Source organism: Capsicum annuum, chromosome 11 (genome assembly GCF_002878395.1).
Source record: "Capsicum annuum cultivar UCD-10X-F1 chromosome 11, UCD10Xv1.1, whole genome shotgun sequence".
NCBI classification, from domain to species: domain Eukaryota; kingdom Viridiplantae; phylum Streptophyta; class Magnoliopsida; order Solanales; family Solanaceae; genus Capsicum; species Capsicum annuum.
In genome coordinates, this window is record NC_061121.1 from 26,309,312 (window position 1) to 26,332,645 (window position 23,334).

Below are 23,334 nucleotides of genomic sequence, written 5' to 3' on the forward strand. Positions count from 1 at the left end.
TTTTAGTTTCAGTGTTCAGTTCAGAACTCAATTCAATTTTTCTTGACCATAGCATATAGTTTATTAGTTATTCAGTTATCAAATTTTAGTATTTCAGTTACAGACTATATTAGAAACATGTTATATGCTCGGTCATGCATTCTAAGATTTTTAAGCTTTCACATATTTATATTCATTATTCTCAGGCTAACTAGATAGTCTCTTCTCCATGCATGCTTAATAAGTTACTTCATATCATTCAGCTAGTTATTATTTCATGTTCAGTTATCCCATGCTATTTATTCAGTTGGTTATCATTTATGTACATAAACCCATGCATCTTAGCCTTACCTCATTTAGCATACCAGTACATTCAAAGTACTGATCGCATACCTATTTTTTACGCTATGATGTTTTATATTATAGTATCGGATGGTCAGGTTCTCGATCGTAGTTATCCCAATGTACCAGTAGCAGCAACAGTGGTGAGTCCTTATGTTCTGAGGACCAGTTATGTTTGTTTCAATTTCTCAGTTTTAGCAGATAGTAGGAGTTAGTTAGGGGCTTGTCCCATCAACTCCTCAGTTATTCAGTTAGAGACTTTCAGACTTGTACAGATAGTTAGTCATTTTTTAGTTATTATTATCAGTGTTGTTTTGTGGTGATTATCAGAATTATGACTTAAAACCTTATGAAAATTTCAGTTAAATTTCGCAAAATAAATCTTTTGTTATCTATTTTATTCAATACCCATAGTAGGTACCAATCATGGGTTAGCTTGTGGTCCTTCAGTGATGTAAGCACCATGTGACACCTAGGGTGTACTCTCGAGGCATTACAATGCACCTATGTCTATCAGTCGGTATGTTGTATATATATGGGTGATGACTATGCTTTGTGTTATTTTATGTTGATTGAACCTTCCAAGCCTGGGGCGGTGGGGGTATGCATACGCGCGACTAGGTATGTGGTTGTTCAAAATAGCTAGTTACTTGCGTTGTTATTGATATTATTAGTATTATTATTATTATTATCATTATTATGGTAATTATTATGGCTAGTTTAAGACAGATCGGTCATTGATTTAGTATTAAGCTTTGAGGTATGTTTCCAGCCTCTTTCATCTTATGATTACATTACTATGCATGATTATTTCATGTCTATCCATGTGGAATTAGAACCCTGAGTATGATAGAATTATATACTGATAAGATTTTAATGAGGGTTTAAAATAAAGATATGATGATTTAGGCTGTTCTTCGAGATAACCTTGTATCTATATATATGTATATCTAACTATATGTGACTATGGTATTACTATATATCCCTTCCTTCATTTGTTCAAATTGTACGTTTATTCCTTGGCTTTGTCTATTAAGTATATCCTTATTTTTCTCTTTATTCGTATATTGCCCTGGGATAAACGGTATGGTATTGAGATTCATGAGTATGACTAGATTAGGATAGTTCATCCTTGATACTTACTAAGTCCTATTATGATAGTCTTTTGGACATGAATAGAGTAGGCTATCCTTGTTATCTCATTGGCTTTGTTATATTATTGATGGACATTTGGGTATAGTTTCTATTGTGTTTATATGTTATATATATCTACTTTATCTTTGGAGCTTTCTTGGTAGTTTCCTACTGAGTACCATTCATTTGGTACATATACTATACTTCTGCAACCTGCAGATCTTAGTACGGGTTATCGCTATTGATGTGTATGTCATGCGGAGCAGCCATGGTTCAATGACTTATAGTAAGCTCCTGACATTTGAAGTATTACTTATCTCTCTCTTATATGTTAGACTAGTCTCTATATTGTATTCGGAAATAAGTGATATCAGTGTAATTTACTTCATCTATTCAACTTTTTGTACTCTTATTATATTAAAAGCTCTTGTACTAATATCACCAGGTTTTGAGATTTATTCATGTATTTGATAGTTTGATATATTTATTCCACATTCTTTCCTTATTCTATTTGGTACTTCATTACTAGCCATTTCGGACTACAATTTCTTCTTGACTATAGGTGGGTTAAAGTAGGTGCCATCATGACCTAAGAAATTGGATCGTGTCACTCACTAACCAAAATTTATTTTTCATAATTTGCTTTTGTTGTCTCTATATTCCATATGATTTTACTTCTATCGCACTCTTTTTAGGTAACTAATTGCATATTGATATGATGAGATTTTTGAATCATAAATTCTTAGTAGACGTAAAGGTAGTTTGGTATGGAGCTAATTGGTGTAAATAGAACAACTGCATCAATCTCATTTTATAGATAGACTCCATGCTAATCATAGGAATGCTCGAGGACAAAAGTGAAAAACATTTTAGGTTCAACAAGATCATTAAAGAAACCACTGATATGCTCAATCATGCAAATATCAGGATTACTCATTTCTATAGGGAAACTAACCAACTTGCAGATTGGTTAGCGAAACTAGTGATGAACTCTTCAACTAGCAACACAAATCTATTGACTTAACAACTTTCCAATGGTGCTGAAGGACCTTCATAACGACCCATTCTGTTGTTACTAAAATATCTGCAGTAAAATAATATTAACCTCATTCATTATAAGTTATAGGACCAATTATTTAGTATGGGAGTGCATTAGATATAAGCTAAGGTCATACAATATCCCTAGCACAAACTTAAGCAGGGAGTGTTCTTATCGATTGAGTTTCGAGCTATGTTTGGACTAGTTTCAAATTCAAATGAGCATATCTTCTAGAATATAAAGAGTTATGGATCCCAATACCCACTAAATGAAATATATTTAATTCTTTTTTTTAACTCATCTGACCGTTTGCTAATCTGTCTTCAGAGTAAAAGGTTATGACCATTTTACTGAATACTGTCTGAGCTAAAAATTAACTGCCCCAGTGGTACCACTAATTTGCCACTACAGTGGTAACTATATAGTATATAATATTATTTTTAGCTCCAAAACTTCATCCCCAAGCTTTAGGAAGACAATTTTCTAAAATAAGTTTTTCCGTCATCTTCTTTGTATTTCAATCCTTTAAAATCCTAGAATCATTTAAACAATTTTTAATGGTGAAATTCTTGGGGATTTGAATCCTAAGTTCATGATATTTTGGAAAAAACCTATGGGTTGGGGTAATATCACCTCGAATTACTTCTATATTGTTAATTAACAATTTCTACCATGAATTAGTGATTCTAAGACATGAATTTAAATCTTGAGAACCTTGAATAACTTAAAAATGGAACCTTTAACTTTGAAACTCCATTAATGGAGATGGTTTAAGTATAATAGAACTAGTTAAGGGTTAATCGACCTTGGATAATGATTTAGACCATAAATAAGTATAGAATTAGTGGGATGAATTTCCAAAGTTGTTATTCAAAGAGTCATTAGTTAATTACTATTATAATTATTTGATTTCTAGATTATTAGGCTAATGGAAGCATGAAAAAAAGGAAAGAGAAATCTTAATGCAGCTTGCTTGTTCCAATATCTACGGTCAAAGTTACTGTTTAATGTATAGTAGACTTGGATTAGTTGCATGTAATAGCTGTAGTTGGTGGGAGATTTTATGTCTAGGCCTATAGGCACAAAGTTTAGATGGATAAAATATATAAATAATATATAAATAATATAATTTTGTATGATTTTATTTTTTGTGGATCCCTTGGTGGGTGTTTTTATTTGTGTATCTTACTAGATGATTTATAGAGTTTAACATGTGAATGTGAATATTAATAGAAGAATTAAGTGATCTTCTAATCTATAGAGATAGTCTTTAATACCTTTTAAAGGGTGAATCCGATATTGTGTATATTTGAAGTATGGGATATCTTGCTTACAGATAGTTAGGAGGATTGGTTTTGATAAGAGGAAATAATTATACAATTTAAGAATCTAAAGTCAAATTTTGCTGAGTGATTGAAAGTAAGATGTGTAAAGGTGGATGAATCTTGATAAAATTGTAAGTTGAATAGAACCAAATGGCTGAATGGTCGACAAAAAGGGATAGTGTCTAGAACTTAGTGATGTTGAGTATAAGATTTATGAAATACTGTGGATTTTGGTCCTTGAAAATTTCTAAGTTCTTAAACCTACTCCCAGACTAAAACTCTCCCTACGAGTCTTAAGGACCCACTCATAGCCAGACCAAAATACTAGCCTAATGTTTTTATTGTGACTATGACTATGGGTTTCAAGTCTTAAAGACTCTATATGAGTCGTATAGTCCCAAACCATAGCCTGACCAGTAAAGTTTGCCTAAATTGATTCCTTGATCATGACTAGACTCAACGATTCATAGGAAATCTTTACCAATCATAAGGTACTAGTTGTAGAGTAACCAGTGTGTGTCCAAAAGTTGTTGTCTTAATTATGACTCAGACCTTACAAGTTGTAGTGAGTCCTTACAAGTCTTATAGTGATCCATAGTCACTGGCGATAATTTTTTAGCTTTTAATTAAGGGTACTTTGGAAATTTTCCCTCTTCCACAATCATGACCCACGACTTAAAAACCCTTTAGGGTATTATTATCACTTCAAAACAAATCAAAATAACTTCACAAACTCTCTCAAATCTCCAAGGTCAAGAACACTTAGGATTTCTAAGAAGTTGGTTAATTAGGACTCTTAAGGGTGATATCTCTTTATAGTTGTGATACTTTTAGGCATCTATCTCTTCCCCAAATCCCATTTTATAAAAAACATGTGTTTTAAATGGTTTATTTGTATGGATTTGAATGCAAGTTTTGTTATGGTTGAGGTTTTTGGAATGGTTTATTCTTGAATTATTTTTCCATGGTTTTAAGAGTTGTTCATGCTTTGAATTAAATGTTTTAACAAATGGGGTGCGTGGATGTGGCAGTTGGAATGAGGGTCGTGGTATTCCCCTAGATTAACATTTTGAACTTGGAATTGGTTTTGAATAATTGTTTTTCCTCAATCCACTTGTGTAAATGGCTTTGAATTATGGAATTGTCATTTGGTTTGACTTACTCACCTATGCTATTACATTGTATAAATGGTTAAACAATGAACATGGATTTTGAAGGCCTTGTTGGCTATGTTTTGATTTAATTAACAAAGGAGGTTGAGATATTCCCCCTATTTGATTTGATAAACTAAAGGGGGTCGAGGCATTCCCCCAAGTTAATGAAATTGTAATGACATAATTATGAGCTTGCAATCAAAATGGTATGATGATAACTGTGGTGTGCCTTATTGCATAATTCCATAGTTTGTAAATAGGTTAGGTGAAACTTGTTTTAATTGGGCTAAATGGGGGTTATGTAGCTAAGTCGTGAAGGTGTGGGTCTTAAATGACTTATATTGGAAACTCATGTTTGCCGACGTGAGGGTTTGTCTTGATGACTGTTTGCATAGTTCACACTATTGATATATACTAGTTTAACTGCACGTTCCTCGCACGTGTAATGTCTGATTATTTAAAATGAAACAATTTTATCTATTGCATAGATTTTTAATGAAGTGTAAAAATTTAAATCACTTTTCAAAGATTCTTTACACTTTAATATAATAATGTAAACACAAATATATATTTTAATGTAAGCACATATATATTTCATCACAAGAAGTTCCAAGTGGTTGATGGATTATCACTTTTGCATTTGTCATGCGGTACCTCTTTTTCTTGATGTCAGAGTCTAAGAGAGACGTATCAATTTGAACCATATTTGTGGTACGGTTATTCATAAACAAGCATCCATGGGGTATATGGGTTCAACTCTCCCTATTGAAAGGAACCCAATGTGTGTTAGCCGCACAAACCGGATATATCAAGGAAGATCAGGAAATGCATCGACCCCACATCAATCTAAGATACAAATCTATATCTATAATATATTAAAAGTGTGAAGGTCCTTAAAAATACTGTTTAAACTTTTTGCCCTTCATTGAAAGTCTTTGATTTAGACAAAATCATCTTTTCACTATTTTTCTTAATATTTAAGAGTGGAAAATTAATTAAATATATTTATGGTAAAACCTTTCCTTGTTAGAAGTCATCAGAATTAATGACAACTAATACTTTTTTCATTAATTTAAGAATTTTAAATCAACTAAATTTAATTTTAAGAATATTTGAAAAATCTAGAAATAAATATAAAAGCGTTAGAATAAGAAAAAATTAAGAAGTACCAAATTTTTCAAAGTTTTAAGTGCGTAATAAAATGTAATCAATGATTTCATAAAGAATTGACTTTAAAAATAAGGAAATATTTTAAATATAAAAAAAAAAAGAGAATATGAAACAGCTATAAAAGATGAATTTGGTAGTATGACAACAATAGAAGAAGAACAAGATGAAGAAAAAGATACAAATAGGAATTTAATGTTAAAATTGGCAATATGTAATATGTGTTATATAGATGAATATACTTGCGCATTTAAAGAATATTATTATAAAGGAGTATATAATATAGAAGAAAGCAAAGAAATAAGAAAACTATATTTTAATAAATTATCCGAACCATTTAGTTCAAAGATAATAAAAAGTTGGGAAGAAGCAAAAATAGTAGATACTCTAGGAGCAAGAATAAAATTTTTACAACAATGGTATAGAAACTTATGTGAAAAATATAGAGAAGAATTAAAAATGGAAAAAACATTGATAAGAAATTTAGCATGTTGCAAAGATAAAATAGAACCCCAATTTGGATGTGAAGAAAGATATTATAAGAAAAGAAACAGACATAAGAAATATAAAAAAATATAAAAAATCAAAATATAAATCCAATACCAACGTAGGAACTAGGAAATCAAGTCCCACGCCAAGGGATGACGCCTCTCTATTGAGTTGATCGTACCTATCCTTGAGTTTCTTGCAGAAGTCGAGGCCCATTATCCTATCGGCAGCGTCATAAGCTTCCCGGTACGTTAATTGCCTTTTCCTCATGAGGTAGAGAATTATGTCAACATGCTGTGAGATAAGAAGCCCATTTTAAAGAAGTCAATTTTTAAATAAGTTAGTAATTGTAAAGATGCAACGGATGGTCCTCAATAATCTAGCGCAACTTATATAATAGATGGATAATAAATTGCAACAGAACCACAACAAGTTACACCAGTATACCTAGCTGTTGCAATAGATGTAAAATCTGTTGCGTAGCTTCTTCTTAATGGGGTAGATTAGAATAAATAGGTTAGGAAAAGTAAACTTGTCTTGTCCTCATACGGCATACGCATATCAGTCATAGTCTGGAAGTCTTGGGGGGGAAAGGGAGGCCTGGGGTAATCTGGTGCACCTGGCTTGGCATTCTTGGCCTGTCGCAGATCCCTCTTCTCTTCGGTGCGAAGTTCCGCTTATATGTCCACCTTTTTTACTGGCCCCTGAACTTCAACAGCTTTTGGAAAGGGAGGAATTGCAATTTCTTTTAATTTTTGAGCGGAGAGTACGTCTCTAATTGCTCTTTTCTTTCTTCTAACCAACACTGTAGGAGTGTATGGCTCCCTCACCTTCTTGGATGGTATGATACACCTCTTGGATTTGAATTCCTCGGTAGATTTAGAGATAGCCTCTACTTTTTCCAAGAGTTTATCCTGTCTGTCCTTGCACTCATCACATTCGCAACGAGAATACGAGGGTGAAAAGGGGTGAGAGGGACCTATGTAAGGGAGAAAATGGGTGTTTTCAAACAAATTTATTCTTTGGTAGAAGCATCAGCATGCCTACCACCAACATCAACAACTCCACTAGAAGAAGTACCCGGATCTGCCTTAGTAAAAGGTTGGTCATGAAGAGCCTCAACATTAGGCTGACCTTGCCTAACTGCTCTTCTTATGGATGTTGCTCCAGCCAATTCCTTCTTTATTAACTCCACCATTGGGTATGCAATAGTATCAACATGAACAAGAGTAATATAAGAAGTCATCATTGACTCCTCCTCAGTAGGCACGATCCATGGATGCACAACCTATAAAAAAGAAAAAAATGACAAATGCATTTAAATCATATAATATAATAATTTTCATAGTTGGGCTATATTTTTTTTAAAAAAAAGACCCACTTGTTGCATAGTTTGCAGTATATGGTTAAAATCTATTTGAGTCTGGTTCAGAGAAACAGAGCAACACATGGATAATCTGATACAAAATACCAATCATTTGTTGCAACAGCTACACAAGACGGATAATCTGTTATGCAACAAATGATCTGTACGTCGCAACAGATAAACGATATATTATCAGATTAAACATTTGTTGCATAATTTGCAGTAGATGGTTAATTTTTTAGGAGTCATGTCCAGAGAACCAAAGCCATAGATGGGTAATCTGATGCAAGATATACCCTGTCACAACAGATGTCCCATCTGGTGCATCAGATATAACATCTCATGCACCAGATATAACATCTGTTCAATATCTTTCTTATCTTTGAGTAGAATTATTTTACTTGAAGAAGACGTATTGCATCATCTGGAGGGTTAAAGAGATCAGCCTCCTTAATATTGGTGTTGCTCTTTGCAGCCAACCACCTAAACATTCTTGGATGAGAAACCTCATCTGGGTAATCCATTAACTGCTTTCGGGGGGGAGGAATGGCTTCAAATGCCCAAGCCTAAAAAGTGTAAACAGGAAGCAAGCAAAAAAAATCATAATAACTATATTCAATATAAATTAATGGATGAGTAAAATTAGTGATTAATTTTACCATGAAAGCCCAAGGAAAGCCGTATAATGTGGTCCTTTTTCTCTTTCTGACTCTCTAATTCCTCTTCTTTCTCACTTTCATTTTCTTTATCACCATCTACGGACCCTTGTCCACCTCCCTCAGCGTTGTTTTTATATCTCTTCTCAGCTTCACTTTTCCCTGACTGAGATTGTTCAAGAAGCTCATTCGAATCCCTCTATACCGTAGCTTTTTTTTGAGTGGTCAGACGTTGATCCACTTTCACTTTCTTTTCTTTTGGCAGACATGTTTTACCAACAGACAAAGAAAAACAAAAATTACATTAAAGTTGATGTATGCATAGATTTTTAAAAAAATACATTACAAACACCACGAATACCGACACACCAACAGCCATCACCACAAACACCACCAACCAATGCCAACAAACAAACAAACACCATGAATACCGATACCACCACAAATACCACCAACCAATGCCATCACCAATGCCACTAAGACGATCATAAACACCACCACAACCACCACCAACACCAACACCAACACCATCCAACTATACCACGACAGTCAATGGAACACTATGATGAAAACTAGGGATTTCTCGAGTTCTTCTTACGATTTTACCATCAAAACTTAAATTGTAAACCCATTCTCGAAGATAATACAACTAAAAGTTTTATTTTTTATCATTAACTTAAAATCCCTTATTTTTTAGAAAAAAAAAATATAAAGCTCTTCTCAAACTCTGTTGCCTATGAAGACAAAGAAAACGACTGATACAAGCAAGAAAGATGTCAAAAATAACACCTATGTGGTCAAAAATGAGAAGAAAAATGGTCTGTTGTAGAGGGTTAAGCAAATTTGTTGAGTAGTTGTTGTCTGTACTGTATTGTTGAGTGAGAATGAGACAGAAAGAGCCAGACCTCGAGATTTAAAATGATGAAACGTTTTGTATGGGTTGATTTGTATTTTGGAAAAGAATGACAAGTAGTTTTGAAAATATTAATTTGATCCAAAATGATCTTAATTATTTTTAAAATCATAAAATATATGCGTAATTTTTAAAATCATATAAAAAAATTAAAGTTGTAGTTGACCGAGTACTCTAGGAGGTGACCCTGTGAAAACTCACCCTTGGTCCTAGATTAATCAATTTAGGAGTCTAATAAATGAACTCAATTAAAATTGTAAAAAACAAATGTTCAACATTTTGCGTCAGATTTCTCATCTGTTCTAAATTATCAATCAGATTAGGTAACAACAGATTACGAATCTGATGTACATTGTCAAACAAATTAAGTCATCTGTTGCGACATATTACCCATATATTGTAAATTATCAAATGGATTGTCATATGTCACAATAGATTACCTATATATTGTAAATTATAAAATAGGCACTGCCATCTGTTGTGGCTGACCCTATGAGAACTCACCCGTAGTTCTAGATTAATCGATAGTTTACCCTATGAGAACTCACCCCTAATCCCAGATTATTCAATCAAGATATTAGTACCCCAGTCCTAGATTAATCAATTAAGGTATTAGTCTAACATATGAGGTAGTAAGAATCGGTTCGGCTCAGAGTGATCGATCGCCGACTCTGGTCGGGAGGAACGCAGTACCATTTTATCATGCAATTGACAAAAGACTCAATTAAAGTTGTAGTTGACCCTAAGAGAATTCACATTCAATTAAGGTATTAGTCTAACATATGAACTCAATTGAATTATATATAAACAAATGCTTAACCTGTTGCAACAGATGTCTTTTCTGTTGGATCAAATCAAACAGATTATGTAATCTGTTACAACATATTACACATCTGTTGTAAACTATAAAACAGATTAAGTCATCTGTTGCAACAGATTACCCATCTATTGTAAATTATCAAATAGATTGAGTCATATGTTACAATAGATTACCCATCTATTGTAAATTATCAAATAAGCACTGTCATCTATTGTAGTTGACATTATAAGAACTCACCCCTAGTCCTAGATTAATCAATTAAGGTATTAGTTGGATATATGAGGTAGTAAGAATTGGTTCGGCTCAAAGTGATAGATCAAGGACTCTTGTCGGGAGGAACGAAACCCCGTCTCGTCATGCATTTGCCAAAAGACTCAATTGAAGTTGTAGTTGACCCTATGAGAACTCACCCCTAGTCCCAGATTATTCAATTAAGGTATTAGTTAAACATACGAGGTAGTAAGAATCAGTTCATCTCAGAGTGATCGATAGATGACTCTTGTCAGGAGGAATGCAGTTTCGTATCATCATACAATTGCCAAAAAACTCAATTGAAGTTGTAGTTTACCCTTTGTGCTCATTCATCCATCCCTAATTCCACCTAGATCAATGTATCTACTATTATTAATCTTAACATTAAGTTAATGAGAACACATTTCAACTCAGAGTGATTGATCGATGACTCGGGTCGGGATGAACACAATACTAACACCATTGCAAATGCAACGACTCAATTGGATTTGTAATTGACCCTATGAGCTCATTCATTCATCCCTCGTTCCACCTAGATCGATGTAGGTACTATTATTAATCTTAACATTAAGTTAATGAGGAGCTCATTCTTTCATCCCTAGTTCATCCTAAATCAATTGCTATGAAATCTGTTGTAACAAACAACTGAGTTGTTGGAGAATTTCAAACAGATAACAATATTTATTGCAACAGATAACATTTCTTATTTAATTATCAAATAGACATTTGAATCTGTTATGACGGATGATTGAGGTGTTGGAAATTTTCGAACAGATATTTATATCTATTGTAACAGATGACGTTTTTGATTTAGTTGTCAAATGACATTTCTATCTGTTGTCACAGATGACTGAGTTGTTGGGATTTCGTAAATAGATATCTAAATCTGTTGCAACATACGACATATCTGTTTGAAAATCTTTTTGTTTTCTTTTAATTTTAAAGCAAGCTACTGTTCGAGTAGATAATGTCGTAGTACTACTAAAGGCGATAAAAAATGTTTCTTGGATAACTCAAAAATCTCATTGAGTAGTCTTGTTCTGTGTTTTCAATGTCACCCGTTTTCTTCCTCGTGCCCCTCAAATTATTAGTGAATATTAATTAATAAATATTGAAACCCCTGATACTTCTTCCTTTTCATATTGACTTGGCACTCCCATCAAGAAAATATTAATTAGGGGTTTATTTTACTACCAAATTAGCCTTATTAATTATGCTTTGTAAATATAAATTTGAATAAATACACTTTGTTTAGTCATTTAATATTAAGGGTAATACATCTAGAAATTAGAATTATCTCATCTCTCTCCTCCTCTCCTTCAGCCCTAAATCTCTCATCTTTTTTCTTTCTATCCTCTTTAGGGTTATCACATCCTTTTTTTTCTCCTCTTTCTAAAAAATTTTTGATCGGATATAAACCGATCGATATCCATATCTTATATTCCTTGACTGAAATTGTTGTTTTGACCCCCTTTTGACATTGTATGATATGATTCACTATTGCTCTTTCATTCTCGTCTTCTTCTTGCAACTTTATTTACATCTTTTTGTTTATTTAATTACCATTTTGTCATATCATATTTATTTAAAAAATTTGAAGGAACTTTTAATTGTTGAATAAACATACCGAGAATTTTTATTATAAGATGTGAAAAAAAGTCATCTGTTGAGAGAAGTTTAAAAGCCTTGTTGGCAGTATCATTTTTTTATGTATTTTATTTATTTCTTTGTTGTTGATGTTGTTATTGATGTTGTTGGTGGGCCTGGCATTGTTGGAACTTGTGGTGTGGTATTGGTGGTGAGTTTGGCATTGTTGGAACTTTTGGTGTGGTGTGGTGTGGTTTAGACGGTGGGTGCTTCTTAGATTAAAAATAGTAGAGTCCGAACAATCAACACAAGGAGTAAGGGAGAAAAAAATAAAAAGTTTAAAGTGAATAAGAAGAGAAAAGTTGGTTACCAAAATTTAAAAAATATGTGCTGAGTGGGAATTGAATTCAAGACCAAAAGAAATAAATAGCCTTAAGGACCCATAAACAACAACTAGGCTAACTAAATAACTCTTACTATGGGTGCTTACTGATTAGATTATATACGTTTTTTTCTTTATTTCCACATACATATATAAAGTTTGATACGAGTTCAGTCTGTGCTCGCGCACCCGGAGGACTCCATGTGGGTCCGTCCCTTATATTGATGGTGTTGGAACATAGGATGTATGCTTCTTTGTAGTTGATGATGTTGTTGGAACAAATATTGTTGTTTTCTTTATTGTTGATGTTTTTTATTTGTTTTTTATAGTTTATGTTGTTGTTGACGTTGCAACAGATGGAGCAACTGATGGAACAAATCAAACCACCAACAAGGTTGCTATGTATTCCAACAGACTCCATATCTATTGCATCATACTCCACATCTGATGCAACAAACTCCACATCAGACGCAAATTATTTGAGATTTATGTGTTGTGTGTGTTACTTAAATAAAACTGGTGACTTTATTAACATGTAAATTAAAAAAATGGATCTAAATACAACATTTTATCTGTTTGTTGTATTTTCGAAAGAAATAGATTGGTAATCTGTTGCAAAATATATTCTACCTGTCAGATAACTTACAATAAATGGACAATCTGTTGCAACAGATGTATATATCAGTTTGCTTTTCCATCAACTATGGCGTCTGTTGCAACTTGCTAATCATTTGTTTATTCAATTTCATCGAGAGAAATAGATTTTTCTAAACACTTCTTGGCCAAACTCAATTTTTTCTCTTGGACTACTTCTCTTTTTTTCTTTGCATCCTTCAAGCTATCCTCAAAATTCAATTTTTGCCCTCAATCCAATAGCAAAAATTTAGTTTAGTTGAAGGATGCAAAGAAAAAAAGAGAAGTCATCCAAGAGCAAAAATTGAATTTGGCCAAGAAGTGTTTATAAAAATAGATTGCTCTCGATGAAATTGAATAAACAGATGACTAGCAAGTTGTAACAGAGCAAGACCGACTTCCGAGCAAGGCTGAGGAGGGCCCTGCTGCTACCGGATGAAAATTGTCACGTTAACAATAATAATAGTAATAATAATAATAATAATAGTAATAATAATTAGGTTATGTTTTTTCTTTCTTTTAGCGTATATATTTCCCTTTTTTATATCCGATCTACCTATAAAGGATTCAAAAAAATTCATGTATATGTTTGGCTTGGTTTGGTTTGGTTTGATTTGGTTGATTTTGAATATTTAATTCTTATTCAATATTTAATTTTCATTCTATTTATTTCCTATTCAAAACATGTTGGCGGTTGGAGTTAGGGATGCAGTCATGATGAGAAATTCTCCTAAAAATGATTCGTTAATAAATAATAAGGAACTAAATAATATTATAATTGTAAAAGAAAGATTTATTTAATTTAAAAAAAGTCACAACATTGGATTAATTTAATTAAGATATATATATATGATGATATGATTTTTAAGAAAAAAGTTAATGAATAGTCATGACAGTGACTTTTGTCTAAACACATTCAACAAACAAACAAAAATAAAAAACGCTTCTGATGCATCAAATTCCTCATCTGTTGCGACTTATGAATCAGTTAGAAGAAATAAAAAAAGCTCCTTAAACAGATGATCGATTTATAGCAACAAATGGTATATCTGTTGAAACAAATGGGTTATCTGATGCAACAGATATACAATCTGTTGCCATAACTCAATTAATAAAAATGGTTATTAAAGAAACGGAAAGATTAAGTCACCACCAGCTTGATTGAATTAAGTTATTTCTTTTCACAGAAAAGAATAAGGAAATAAATGATAAACACAATTTAAACCGTAAAAAACTCACTAGAAATATTCTTGTTTTTAATCTTCTTTATTAATTTATATAATTAAAAGTCAGAAAATTTGGATGTCATGAAGATAATTTTTTTTAATAAAAAGATATATATATATATATATATATATATTATATGTTGCAATAGATATATTATCTAATGCAACAATTGAACTATTTGTTGCAACGGATGATATATCTATTGTAATAGATGATTTATCTGATGCAACAGATATATAATTTGTTGTGCAACTCAGTGTAAAAAATAAATAGTTGCTGGAAAGAACTAATTATTTTAATAATTATAAAGCTAAGCTTCAAGCTGAAAAGTCATGACCTATCATAATATTGATTAATTTAATTAAGTCATAACTTTTTATAGTAATCAAGAATGTCATTAATAAATGGAGGTGAACAGTTGTGCCTTTAAATCTACTTTATTAATTTATATAATTAAAGAGTCATAAATTTGGATGTCATGAAGATAATATATTTTTTTAAAAAAATATATATATTATATGTTGCAACAAATATATTATCTGATGCAACAAGTTATCCATTTGTTGCAAATCATGATATATCTGTTGTAACAGATGATTTATGTAATGCAAAGATATATTATTTGTTGTCCAAGTCGGTGTAAAAAAAAAGGGTTCCTGGAAAGAACTAATTATTAATAATAATAAAGCTGAAAAGTCGTGACCTATCATAATATTGATTAATTTAATTAAGTCATAACTTTTTACAGTAAAGAATGTCATTAATAAGTGGAGGTGAACAATTGTGCCTTTAAATCTTCTTTATTAATTTATATAATTAAAAAGTCAAAAAAATTGGATGTCATGAAGATAATATATTTTTTTAAAATATATATATATTATATGTTGCAACAGATATATTATCTGATGCAGTAGGTTATCTATTTATTGAAAATCATGATATATCTGTTGTAACAGATGATTTATTTGATGCGACAGATATATTATCTGTTGTCCAAAACAGTGTAAAAACGGTTCCTAGAAAGAACTAATTATTAATAATAATAATAATAAAGCTGAAAAGTCATGACTTATCATAATATTGATTAATTTAATTAAGTCATTACTTTTTACAGTAATCAAGAATGTCATTAATAAATGGAGGTGAACAGTTGCAATTTTTTTCCTAACTCATTCAAGTTCAATCCTCTATAAATAGGTCCCTCCTTACTCAATCGTTCGTTCTACTACACACTATTTATTCCTCGCTCTTGTTACACCTTCAACTACTTTCTCTTCAAGGACTTGATAACTTTTTCCTGTCTCTGGTAAGTTTTTTTCTTGATTTTTGTGTAAATATATGTTGTATTATATTACATTACATTTGAATTCTTTCTTTTCTTTACTTTTGTGTTTACGTGTGTGTTTTGTCAACTTATGCGTTTTTTAGATATGGCTGATCTTGTGTGGGATGTCGCTATTTTACGAGACGCCATGAGGGAACTGCAGAAGGAGATTCATGACCTGCATTGGGATTTAGCCGCCGTCAGAGTAAGGATGCTGCGGGAGATCAGCAGGCTGCGGAAGGCGTTGTTGCTGTCCTTTGAAGATTGGCTGGCTGGCCATACAAATAATAATGATGATAATAATAATTAAACTTTTTTTTCTGTTATCTATGTATTTTTGGTGTTTGTTTTATAAAAAATTATGTTTGATGCACTTGGCTTTTTATTTCTTATTTAATTTTCGTGTTGTCTATTTCTATTTCTTAACGAATGACATGTCTACAAGTAAGGAATAATTTGATTCCAGTATCAATAGGAAGAACATATGAGTTATCTGTTAGATTTTGTGTGTGACAGGAGCTGTATTTTGTTGTTCGAAACATATTAGTAATCTGATGAAACAGATTATTTATTTGTTGAAACAGATTACTAATCTGGTGCAACAGAATACCCATTTATTCGATTCATAATCATATTACGGGCACCTAGAACCCTTAAACATGAATCCAATATGAGTCGACTGTTACAATAGAACATTTATCTGGTGCCGCAGATAATGGATCTGTTTAAACAGATTGCTCTTGTATTGCATTCATGTTCGCGTGCAAACTATTGTTGAAAAAACAACACACTAGAAGTTATCCAGATTCAACTAAAAAACATAATCTAACTTACCAAAATCTCCTCTCAAGTAAATTCCAAAGTTGAAAGTGATTTACGAAACAAAATTTGACATAAGAATTTGGTCAAAGAGTAGTAGTTGGGATAACAACAACAACAACAACAATGGTCAACAAGAAGAATATGAAGTTGATAATGAAATATAAGATGATGATAATGAATCAGAAGATGATGAATAAAGCAGCAGCAACAATGAACAACAAATATCGCGAAGACAGAGAAAATAACAACGGATGAGGAGAGAGAAAAAAATGTCTTTTTTCCCTTCGTTCCCCGTTATATATTAACTAACATTTGAATCAGAGTGTAAATTTAAAAACTTGTGGGTTATTTTAAAATTTTTCAAACTTTGTTAAACCATAATGAAGTAATTGTCACCTCTACTCAATTATTAAAACTTATGTCACCTAAACCTCATTTTAAAACTCTTTTATCACCTCTGACCCAAACCCCCAAGATGCTGAAGGTCTTCCATTAGTGACTTAAGTCTAAGGTCCCATGACTCTACATAAACATGGACATCCAGGATTTCAAGTTAATTAATACCAAAACCTCCAACAAAAGAATTGAGATAACATCGTCCACCACTTGCACCAACTTAAAAAAATTGTGAAAATAGATCTGGTCAACTATGAAGTCGGTGAATCATAATAACTCAGTAAATTGATTAAATAAAATTTTACGATAATTAGAGTTTGATGCCTCACCTTATAAATCCTCTTCTTCGGTTTTCTCGTCCCTACCTTTTAATGCAATTTTAAAAAGTTACTCCATCCGTTATTATTTGTTCGGCTTAGTTTCTAACTTATTATTATTATTGTAATATTATTAATAACTATAATAGTTATTTACTTATACATATCATAAAATATTGAATTTATCATTTTATTAATAGTTTTTATTAAAATGATTACAAGATACTCATTATTATTATTATTATTATTATTATTATTATTATTATTATTATAATATTACTAATAAACTATGGCCAAACACTAGTCTTTAAAAGATGAGATTATAAAATTATCATTTTATTAAGAATTTTTAAAAAGATTTGTCGAATTAATACTCGATAAATAAAAATAACAATGAAGCTAACTTTGTCAATTCTAGTGTGAAAGGATTACACAAAAATTCTCTGTGTACGTGTGGAATAATTATGAGTAGTGTTTATTTGTAAGTTTGAAAATTTTGGGTATGTGTTTTCCTTTTAGGACGCAATTTCTTTGGCATCATTAGTGTGATTCTATCGTAGCTGCTCATTGACTATGTTGGCAAATGAATGTCTCCAATTTAGCCCCAAAGAGGTGTCAATAAAAGAGAAGTTCATAAGTGACGTTACGTGTTCACATTGAAATCTGATAGAATATCGTCTTAATTTATTTTTGAAAAGTTTTAAATCGAAGAATAAAGTGCTCTCTAAATTGATTATACCTTGGATATGAGCTCAAAATATTTATCTAAAAATAAAAGAGTATTTATTAATTGTTACTTTACTACAATTTTTATTAGTTAACATATCTCCGCTTTTTTGTGTTGAATGATATGTTAATTATAGCATTGAGGTCTTTGCCTCAAAACGTTCAACTAGCGTTTGATCCTAGATCTTGAATCAAATTTCAAAGAATGATTTTTGAAAATTTATTTAATCATAAAATTTGAGCAACTTTTAAAAATTTGATGTTCAAATATTTGTAAGTTCTCAAGAATTGACTTATACCAGTTTTGAAGTTTTTGTGAACTTTCACGTACAAAACTTCAAATGCTTTCCAAGTAAAATATAAATAATTTCAAATCTCAAGAACTACAACTTCAATTATTTAATTTTGTAAAGTCTTAATTTTAAATTTTATGATCAAATAAGATGTAGATCCGCAAGGTAAATGGCCCCAAATTGAAGAAAGTAATTAAGTGCAAATTAATTAAAATGAGAAAAAAGGAAGTGGAAAAAGGTGCATCATTATGATTTATGTGGAAATTAGAAGGTAAAAAAAGACATGGGAAAGTTTTTCTTCTATGGATAATGACTCTTTAAAGAAACCTTACATCATTGCTGAGGCGATTCACAAAAACACGTCATGACTATTTTATTTCATAGTAAAACAAAAAAAAAATTGGTAAAGATAGTAAAGTAATTTCAATATTATGTTTTTCATGAAAAATGTTTTTCTCAAAAATGTTTTCATAAAAATAAGTTGATTTTTTACTTATTTTCTGATGTTTGTTTGATGGGTAGAAAATATTTTCTGGTGTTTGGTTGGTGAATAGAAAATATTTTTCTAAAAAATGTTTTAGTTGTTTGATTGGTGAGAGGAAAAAATATTTTTTGAACAATACTACTGAACAATTAACTAGTATATCAAACAACTCAACATTCTGTCGGAACTAATTTAAGTATAGCAAATAATACCAATATCGAGTATCAAAATATTACAAGACGCTAAAATTTAAGCAACTATTACTTACATAATTCAAGCTTCCTAATCAATTCTCACGAATGCACAAAAGAGAGAAGTGTGGAAGCAAATACACGATACATTATAAAAACAAAAGAAAGGAGAGAAGTTTGGAAGCAAATACACAATACATTAGCAAAACTAAAAATTACATAAATACACAACTTATGTTTCCAATATTACAAAAAATCCCAACTCCCTAAATATATTACAAAAATCCCAACATATACATAGAATGTTATGTATATGTCGGCTATGTTATGTAGGGGGAGAGAGTAAAGTAATTAAAAAAGTGGGAGAGAGTGTAATTACTTCCAAAAGGGTTGGTATTTATGCTATTTATACTTATAAAAAACTAAAGCATGCGAATAATAGTTGCTTCCAAATCCTATAAAGCTAAATCAACTAATAGGTGTCACTATTGTTGTTGCTTGAATAGTTCCAACCACGCCTTACGAAGATTTTAATTTTTGACCATGAATGCCTTTGCTAAAGTGTCGCTTTGCACTAAATAATCAAAAAATTACTGAGGAACTCTTCACTATAACCTTCCATTTCCATAACTTCTTCATACAACTATGTCACATCTAGACGACTATTAACCATTTTACTGATTGTTGTTGCCACTTCTCCAAACTTTATTGATATATCACCTACAACATCTTGCACCTCAAAAGAACATTTTCTTTTGCGACTTGCCTTGATTTGAGAAGCTTCGGTTACTTGCACATCCTTTTCGATGGATGGTCCTTCAACATCATTATCATTATCTTTCTCAGAAAAACTATCAAAATCTATATCTTCAAATGATTTAGCACAATTTTCCCTAGCCCGATTATTTCCACACACAAGAGACATTTCGTCAAATATTTTAATTTTTTTGTTGATGAACTTGTCATGATTGGGATGTGCCTATAATACAAAGATTATAGAAAGTTGGTGTCAAATTTATTTGGTTCTAATAGATTAATGTAACATAAACATTCCGTTACAAGTACAATAAATAATTTTTATTAACATATCAGTGTAAACAAAGTAATATACAGACATATTCCTTATCAGATAATGCTCAATCTAGGACCTTAACCAAGAACTTAAAACCACAATAGAACAGAGCTACATAAAATGGACTTTTCGCTTGTAATTCATTAAGCACAGGCAAAACTGGTTTATTTTTTTAGACTATCAACAAGGATGTTGTTATAGCAAAAGTTTAGTGCACCAAACAACCCCTTCAAAATACCACATTGCAGAATCACTTGCCATTACCACAAAAATAGTGCATCAAATCCTAAATGCTTAACAAAACAGTTAACTAGTACTAGTTGAAAAAGGGTTGAAGCCACTTTGTACATCCAGAGTATTTATCACCATGTTGCCATTCGATTAGAAAAGCACGGGGAATACTCAATGACTGTGAGGGTGGTCATGGTTTAATCTCCTTAATATAGATTAGATAATAGACTTGAACCGATGGGCTATTCTTAGTTTTAGTCTTCAGTCCCAAAACTATGATTTCAGAAACACAGATAAGCAATGGTCTCCAAATGGATAAGACAAGCCTACACATAATAAAATCTCTTCAAGTTGAACCAAGATACTGTCCTTCTAACAACTCAGCCAACTTTTGGGAGCAATAATAAATGTCATCTAACATGTATATTTCAATGCAACCTAGTAACATTTCCCAATTTAGTCTGACCTTCAAGAACTTTCTCAGCTACTCTAAGACTCCCCTTCAAAGACTAAACAACTACATCACAAATTCACAATGTGACATGAAGTAGTAGTAATAACTAACAAAAGTATACTGTAACATCAAGATTTTCATTAAGAAAATAAAAACTTCTTTGACTTACATAGAAAACAACACCAGAAATATAAAAATAAAAATTTGTAGAAAGACAAGAAGATCAATCCAAGAAAGAAGAGCAAACAAAATGTACAACATTTTGTCACCACAGTAGTAGATTGACAAACTAACAGAGGAGAATGTGAGTAACCCCATCTTGAATAAGACATAAAAAAAAACTAAACAACTACATCACAAATTCACAATGTGGCATGAGGTAATAGTAATCACTAGAAGAAGTACTATACAGCAACATCAAGATTTCCACTGACAAAACCAAAAAAATAAATATACATAAAACAATACACCAGAAATTTCAAGATAAACTTTGTACTTACATAGAATTTTACACCAGAAAATCAAATGAATATGGGAAATGTCTTAGTTTGTACTTCTAATACCAATCCCAACCAGCATATTTCTCAGGTTCAAATGTTTCAGGCTTTTGGTTAACATCAGCAAGGATTGCTCTTATGAATATGCAAACGACAAGAACTTTCTCCGAGATGACATTGTTAGTCACTGTTAGATACTCTGCTTTATCGATTTCTAATCCTGTTAGAACTGGGTTAAAATGTTTTTATTTTTTAAAAAAAATTCCACATTATCTTAATACAACCAAATGTAGGTCACTATATTCTCAATCCTCGTACCATCTCTTGAATTTGTCAAGGTGAAACAACCCAAAGTAATCAGGTTCGATAGACCCCCAGCTCAGGATAAGGAATAGTAACAAGGGAATGAATGACACAACCGAAAAATTAGGGATAAGGGATAGTGAAAAATAGAAAATAGAGAAAATACGACATACGATAAATAAGGGCAACATGAAAAAAGTGAAGCAAGAAGTAAGAAATAATAACTATGGCACCCACCTAGTTGTAACATACCCCCACATACCAAAGAAACCTATGCACACATTGTTCGCTCGACCAAAAACCTTGTTCGCTCTAAGAAAAATTATAACATCTAATTTCTAGTACCGTTCAGTGAGCGGTAATGTCATTAGAAGACTCATATGTAGACCCACGCACATAAAACTAACAAAGATATGGGCTTGGACTGAGTTTCTTTTGGATCTCCATATTCTACCCTTACCATTATCTCTGTGGTTACTTCACTAAATATGACATTATTATAATTCCTCTTTTTCCCCAAAGTTCATTGTCCCTTCTCTTTTCCTGAAAGGAGCAGTCTTGACACATATGAATATAAACCTTATTGGAAATCACAAAGTCAGTAAATGGTCTTAAAGGGCAACTCTGTGAAGTAAAGCTCCCTCTATGAGCGGGGCCCGAGGAAGGATTGCACATACAAAATTGCAAGAATAAACATGCATCAACTTACTTATCCTTTCAACTATTCAACTATCTTTTCCGCTATAGCTAATATTATATCATATAAGTCAAACTAATGTCTTAAATCCCAAGTCCAATCAAACACTAAACACATAAAATGGGGCAAGAGAGGAAAAAATTTACCATGCGGTACATTATTTTTAATTTTAGACTTTTCAAATATAAGTTCAGACGCAACAACAAATCCACAACAGATAACTAGCATGAGAATATCCAGACTATAGTATGTTGCTCTAAAACGTTATTTTCATCCAAAATACTTATATATGAAACAAAATAGAAACCATCACTTCACTAACCATATTCTCAATCCATCCTAACATCTCATATTCGGATAATTTTACTTCTTAAAATAATGTTATCAATATCAGTCGAAAAAAATGAACAAACAAATAAGAAATTCTAACTTTATTCACACTTAAGAAAATAATCGCTAGCTTGCCATAAGGAAATGTACACACAATTTCATTCAACAAAATAAAATAATAGAATTACCAGTCATCACAAAAAAAATCAGTAACCGGTAAAGTAAATAAGCACATTTTACCTGAATATGGACTGCATAGACTTCGGGACTGGCCTTAATCATCTTCAAGTTGTCATCCCATCCAAGACCACTTTTGTTTAGTAGAGTTTGGATTGTACTCCAAGTGTGTCTTATTGTTTTAAGATGATTCTCCATATGCTTAGATGAACAATCCATTCCTAGTTATTCGTTAGTGGCATTTGAAACACGATTAAATGAGCTGGCCTTAAACTGATTCATTGATTTATTCCCTTGCTTTACTTCATCAGCTAGAGAATCTCCAACATCAAATATTCCATTGGTTTTGACTACCTAAACTGCTTCTCTCCTTTTTTCCCATGATTTACTGTTACAAGTCAAGAAACTACATGAACAATTCGCACTCAACAGAAGACAACTATAAATTAGCAGAAACTTGTGAACTCTACTTATACCAAAAAAAAAAAGCAGTAAAAAGAACACTCAAAGCTAATAGAAAAATAATAATGAGCCATAGAAGTATTTCTTTCATAC

General features: G+C 31.7%; 1 pseudogene; it reads right to left on the reverse strand.

Annotated features, from left to right (window-relative positions):
• Window positions 1–19,503: 19,503 nt before the first annotated feature.
• Window positions 19,504–23,120, reverse strand: LOC107846575 (annotated as a pseudogene).
• Between the last annotated feature and the right edge of the window lie 214 nt (window positions 23,121–23,334).